Here is a 6183-nt window from a genome sequence, read left to right on the forward strand (position 1 = left end):
GCAAAGCATCCTCAAAGTTTTGGAAAAAATTGCCAATTTCCTTGATATTTGGGTCAAAAAACGCCTAAAGTCAGTCAAAAAACGCCAGCAATCCACCTAAATCAACCTATCAGTCAATGTTGAAAATTTTCTCGCCGCACAAAGATCAAAAACGCCGGACAACGGCCAGATTCATCATCCCCGTCAAAAGAAAAATTATCCCTCCGGACAGAGCCTAAAACGCCAGAAGTAGCAAAATCTGGCGGACTAAATCACCATCTGGCAGCACTGCTATAAGGTCAACGTTAGAGGATCATAGAAATCAATTCATTTTTGAGTTTAATACCTCTTTAACCGATAATCACTTTCCTAATGGCATGACTCCTTTTCCAAGTACTCCCTCATGCACAGAGTGTCGAAAAATACACAAACGTGTTACAATAGGGGATGTCAAGTAAAGGAAATTCAATGAAAAATGTGGTCCGGCACCCTGATTTTGGGTATTTTTGGGAGGGAGAACTAAGACAAAGATCACAGTCAACTCGCACCATCCGCCCTTTGAATTTTCAATAATCAAGCGATTTTGAGTGAGCTCTGTTGCAAAACCAAACAGAGTGAACATGATTGGTGTAATTTGGTGAACGCACTATCAAATTGGCTCAATACCACAATGCTATTTGCGTAGACAAGCAGGTGAAATGAAAAAAATGTCAAAATTCCATGCATGCACAGTGCGGTTTGGCTGCGTATGTTGTCTTTGATTTTTTTCCATGGAATAACGTCAATTATTCATGAACGCCGTTACTTGACAAGCCCTTATTCGTCAAAAGAGTCACATTTCCTTTCGTTACGACTCTCCAATGTTTAGGCTAGCATTCATATTTGTAAGTGAAAAAGTAATTGAGTTTATATGGATAGGCCAAGTAATTGGTATTAGTGATGGGAACGTTGCCTCAAAAGTCTCAAGCATTCAATGCAATACCGGTCCAATGCCAGATTCAAAATGTATCATGCAAGCTTAAGCCTTTCTGAGACATTAGCAGGGACGCCAAAATGGATCAAAATTAAATCCAGCTCATTATTGAGCACACCCAACGAATTTCAATTAAAGCTGCAAAATGTTAATAGAACCCAGACCCTTTAATGTTTTATAGTCATTCAATTCGTGTTTCAAGTCTCTTCTACCCATGCCATCACATCATGGCCTAGAATATTGGCTTGAAGTGTCTACATTGAGGCATCATGAAGAAAAAAGAAATCAGTGTGACAAAATAACCGATCGATTCATCAATGCAATATGAGCGGCATCCGAAATTGTACCCATCAAACTTCAACTAAAGGGAAAATGACGTGAAACAAGGCTGATGCCACAATATGATGACTCTAAACTTGTCCCGGCATCATGACATAGTTTTTACATCAGCACTAGTTATCAAGAGACCAACCACCCTAGATTCTTGAACGCTTTCTTGTCAGTGTCACTGTCATGAATGCAGGCAACTGACTTGTGCGTTACCGCGTTGACCACTGTTTCATAGCTGTGATCCCTGGTCCAAGGACCAAGTATCGCCATGTGGACAATCAAAATATTATCAACCCACTTGACCAAGGTGATGGATGACTAATTCGCAAATTGATCAAGCTCTGTTTTTTCCACTTTTACATATCACAATCCCTTAAATGTGTTCAAACATAAGTGCAAATTGTGTTCAGTTTGGCCCAGACCGGATGAAAACATGAAAATCAATCTAGCCACATGTGTGGAAATGGAAGTGGCAGGAAAATACGTGTGTGAAATATGTGGCAGTGATGCTTGCGGTGGGTCGCACTACATAAGAGGAACTTCAATGGTTTTCACAACATGACCATCAACCCAAAATAAGACTACACATTAGAAAAGAGCCAATCAGAGCCTGAATATTTATCAGTAGAAGGCTTGTTCCCACAAAAGTGTAATCCGAATTGAAACTTTTAGACCACATCAAAAGAAACGAGCGTGGGTTTCATGACATAGAATAAAGAAATGAAACCTTTGGTGATATTTCTGGTGGGCACCTTTGGACGGTAGATTTATCGCCTTCTGGCCGCCATCGGCGTCATGGACAACCTCACGGAGGCTTGAACCAAGCCTTGTATCAAAATGTATCAGGCTTGAAAAGGTTCGCATCGTCTTATCAGTAATTGGTATGTGTCTCAATTTGATCAGAACTCAATAGCATCGATTGTCGCGAATATTTAAGAATAGCACCCTGGCTCATATTGAAATTTGTTGACAAGAAGACCAACCATCATTGCCAGGTGGCTTCCGCGCCAAAATTTCAAAAAGTGGCTACTTTTAAAATTCAATGGCCACGAGAAAAAACGTGGCCTCAGACCCTGTAATTTGCCACTAAGTGGCTACTTTTAAGATTCAATGGCCACAAAGGCAATCATGTGGCCTCCAGCCTTAATTTGGCCTCCACGGGGCTACTTTACAAACTCAATGATAATTTTTGAATTTGGTTCATTAATTAAAACTTAATGTGTCATTTCTCAGTTAAATTTTTCAAAGATACATGTTTGACAGGCTTGATAAAATGTTTGGAACAAGACTGGTGTTGCCGTAAAACCTTTGGGTCCATTCAATGGGAGGTGCAACTTCAAGGGTAGCAAAGGCTGGTTAAAGATGTCCAGCATTTTAAATTGAAAGGGCAAATTAAAAGGCATTACACAATCCTCAATAAAAGGAACAAATTACAGTTCCAGTTACTTTGACTAAATTGAGCAATTCATTTCTTAACCATTCCTTATGAAAAATGGAATGGAGTTACCCATTAAAGTTGCTTTTCCTAAATTTCAAAATGGCCAATTCTGTGAGAAATTTCCCAATTATGGCCATACTTCTACACACCTGATAAATGAACCTACTATTTTTCCCAAAACATGCCAAATGTATTTATGGGAAAGGCCACCCATCTGACAAATATAACAAAACAACAACAAGCACAATTATATTTGTGTATCAAAGTAGAATCCAAAAAGATTCACCTGGTCTACGTATGGTGGTTATTAGAGGGCTTGTGACTAGCCCTCTAGTGGTTATCTAATGAGGAAAGGATAATTGCTCTCTAAGCTTAAAGTTTCCTTCGGTCATCAGGAGTAAAATGATAAAGTAAACTCCACTTTTGAGTTGTCAGAAATGCAACAGGCAATGAGTTATTTTTGGATTTTCGGGTTGTTATAGTTGCAACATTTTTCAACTGTAATGGCATTACAGTTCTCTTTGCTAAAACAAAGGAAAGAGTTGCCATGATTTCGAACCACTACTTTGCAAACCAATAGTCACACTAGCAATTTGAGCACGGACATCTAAGAACAAATATATTAATGGATGAATGAACATTTAAACCTTCTCTCTAAAAACTGACTTTTCACCAAACCATGACTTGAAGTTGACCAATGGATTTAAAATATCTTATGGTCACACATATTTTCAAAAAGCTGAGAGGTGCTGAACCAAATAATATGTTAAAGGTGTTCAGTGATATTTATATCTGATAGGACTCTTAGTAATGTTACGAAACGAATCTGAGTGAATTAAATACTGGTCGACTTGAGAAATTGTCCGCAAAGGTACGAACGAGTCAACATCAAGATAGTGTGGTCATTTGAGCGTGGGCATTTGATTCGAAAACTCTCAGCATGAATCCTTTTGATCATTGAATTGATTGATTATTCATAGTTAGGCTTCACTGGAGCTGCGTTTGAAAGTTCCTGTGATCAACACGTGTCTGTTTTCAATCTTCAGCAAGCCACAGTAATTCACATCATGGTATCCTTACATATAATTGTAATTTTGCTTGGTATATTTTGGTGAAATAACAATGACTCAATTTTGTAGCTATTATAGCTAGATTTATCTACGTTAAGAAAAAAATGACAATATGTTGTGATAAACTAACCAAATACCCTTGAATCGGCAAAATGAGTGAAATTGGTACTCATTCCATAAAAAGTCAAACGTTTATGCATCCTTTGGTCACTCTCTTTTTGTAAGACGACGAACTAAGGGTTGAGCGGGTTGCGAGGGCTAAGAGTTCCCGCATCAAACAAGTAATCGTCTGTTCCGTATCGAGAGGCAAATTGTTATTGGTAATTTCTTTTCTTCAGGATTATCAAAGTCCACAAAGAAACAAGTGTAAACCATAGAATGATTCAACTTTTGCCAGTAGAGTGATATTTTTGATTCAATATTGTCAAACATTAAAAACAGTTCCTTTGTCCTGGTTTGCCTTTTCATAAGCTCACTATCACTTCAAACTGAAGTTTTGAATGCAAGTAATTATTTAGCAATGACTAAGGAACAACAAAATGATAAAATATCAGCTTAACTAGTTCGCCGGCGTGCTCTAGAGTAAAACCGGCCAAGAAAGTTCAAGTTCAAAGATGAACATTGGCCGTTGATTATAGAAAGATTAGAAGACCTGGAGCTGCTTTTTAATTCTGAAAAAGGTTTCAATTCTGCAACAGGAATCGTTAATAGATGCAGCTGTTGATTAATTAGTATCAGTTTTTGAGGAAGTTTGCTCCAGTCTCGCAATCTCTGAATGTGTTTCCAAGCTTGGGACACGGACAAAAATTCCACAATACTGGAAGACTTTGTTCAAAAAGAGTTGCAAACTAGCTGAAGAGGCTGAAGAGCACTTCGAATCCAGTAATTGTTGGTAGTCGCCAAAAAATGTTGGACGTAGTTTAGGGTAAGATTAAGGCCTCCATCGAAAATGACCAGCTACAAACTGAAAGTAAGGTGGTTCAGGAGGTCAGATTGAATCCGAAGGCTTTTTTCTCTTATGCAAACTCTAAGGGAAAAATGAAACACTTTGTTGGGCCTTTTGAGGTTGATGGGAAAGCCATTAGCAATGTAAAGACCATGGCTAACATGCTTGGAGATCAGCTCTTCAGTGTGTTTTCAACCCCACTGAATTCAGAAGCAACAGCTCATTGCTCTGAAGATGGGTCTGTTGAGATTGGTGAGGCTAGTCAAGTTGAGCGTTAAGATGATCTTGTAGTCACAGATCAAGATGCTTTAGAGGCCATCAGGGACTTGAGGCTTTCAAGTTCTCCTGGCCCTGATGGAGTGACATCTCAGTTTCTGATGAGATGCTCACTTGTTCTTGCTCCTGTTTTCCCGTACTTGATGCGTTGGATCAGGGCAAGTTTCCATCTTCACTAAAGATAGCTCACGTTGTTCCAATTTTTTAAAGAGGGAGATCAGTTGCTCCCCAGTAATTATAGGCCTACTTTTCTCACTTCGAATATTGCAAAGGTGTTTGAGAAGATCATGAAGTCCAAACATGTTGAATTTCTTGAAGTCAATGAAGTCCTTCCTCCTAACCAGCACGGGTTCCGAGCATATTTTAGCACGGTTACCCAACTGATTGAGCATTTAGAGCAGGCCATTGAGGGACTGGAAAGGCACGAGTCAGTTGATGTTGTCTATCTTGATTTTGCCAAGGCCTTTGATAAAGTAGATTATGGCCTTTTGTTGAATAGACTTTATGACATTGGGATCCAAGGCAAGGTTCTCAATTGGATAGGAAGCTTCATTCAGGATAGGAAGCAAATTGTTAAGGTTGAAGGGTCGCTTAGTGATATACATGATGTCAAGTCAGCTCTATCTTAGGGCCCCTCCTACCTATAATATTCACTGCCCTGCTTCAAAAGCTTAGTATTATTACCAGTCTCTCTTCTTATGCTGATGATACAAAGTTAATTTCTGGTAGGAATGGCCAAGATTGCACTAACCTTGAAAAGGACCTAGAAATAATGTATTCTTGGGTTACTAAGAGTAATGGCCCTGAACGGAATGAAATTCCGCTCAATGACCTTCGGGTCAACTCCTTTGAACACTCCACTCGTAGATAATGGAGGTAAAGATATTGAGCAAGTCTCATCTATGAAAGATTTAGGTGTACGAGTCCTCCAAAATGATGGAAAGTTCGATGAGATATCCAGTTGAAGGTGGGTAAAGCTTTTCAAATGTGTGGTTGGATATATCGCACGTTTAAGTCCAGAGATAGCATCACGATGCCAACTCTGTACAAGTCGATTGTCCAGCCAGTTCTTGAATATGCCTCACCCATTTGGAACTAAAAAAGTTGGGACTGTACAGTGTTCAGAGAAGGTACGAAAGGTATCTGAAACTGTACGTCTTCAAAGGTATCC

Source organism: Tigriopus californicus, chromosome 2 (genome assembly GCF_007210705.1).
Source record: "Tigriopus californicus strain San Diego chromosome 2, Tcal_SD_v2.1, whole genome shotgun sequence".
Lineage (NCBI taxonomy): Eukaryota > Metazoa > Arthropoda > Copepoda > Harpacticoida > Harpacticidae > Tigriopus > Tigriopus californicus.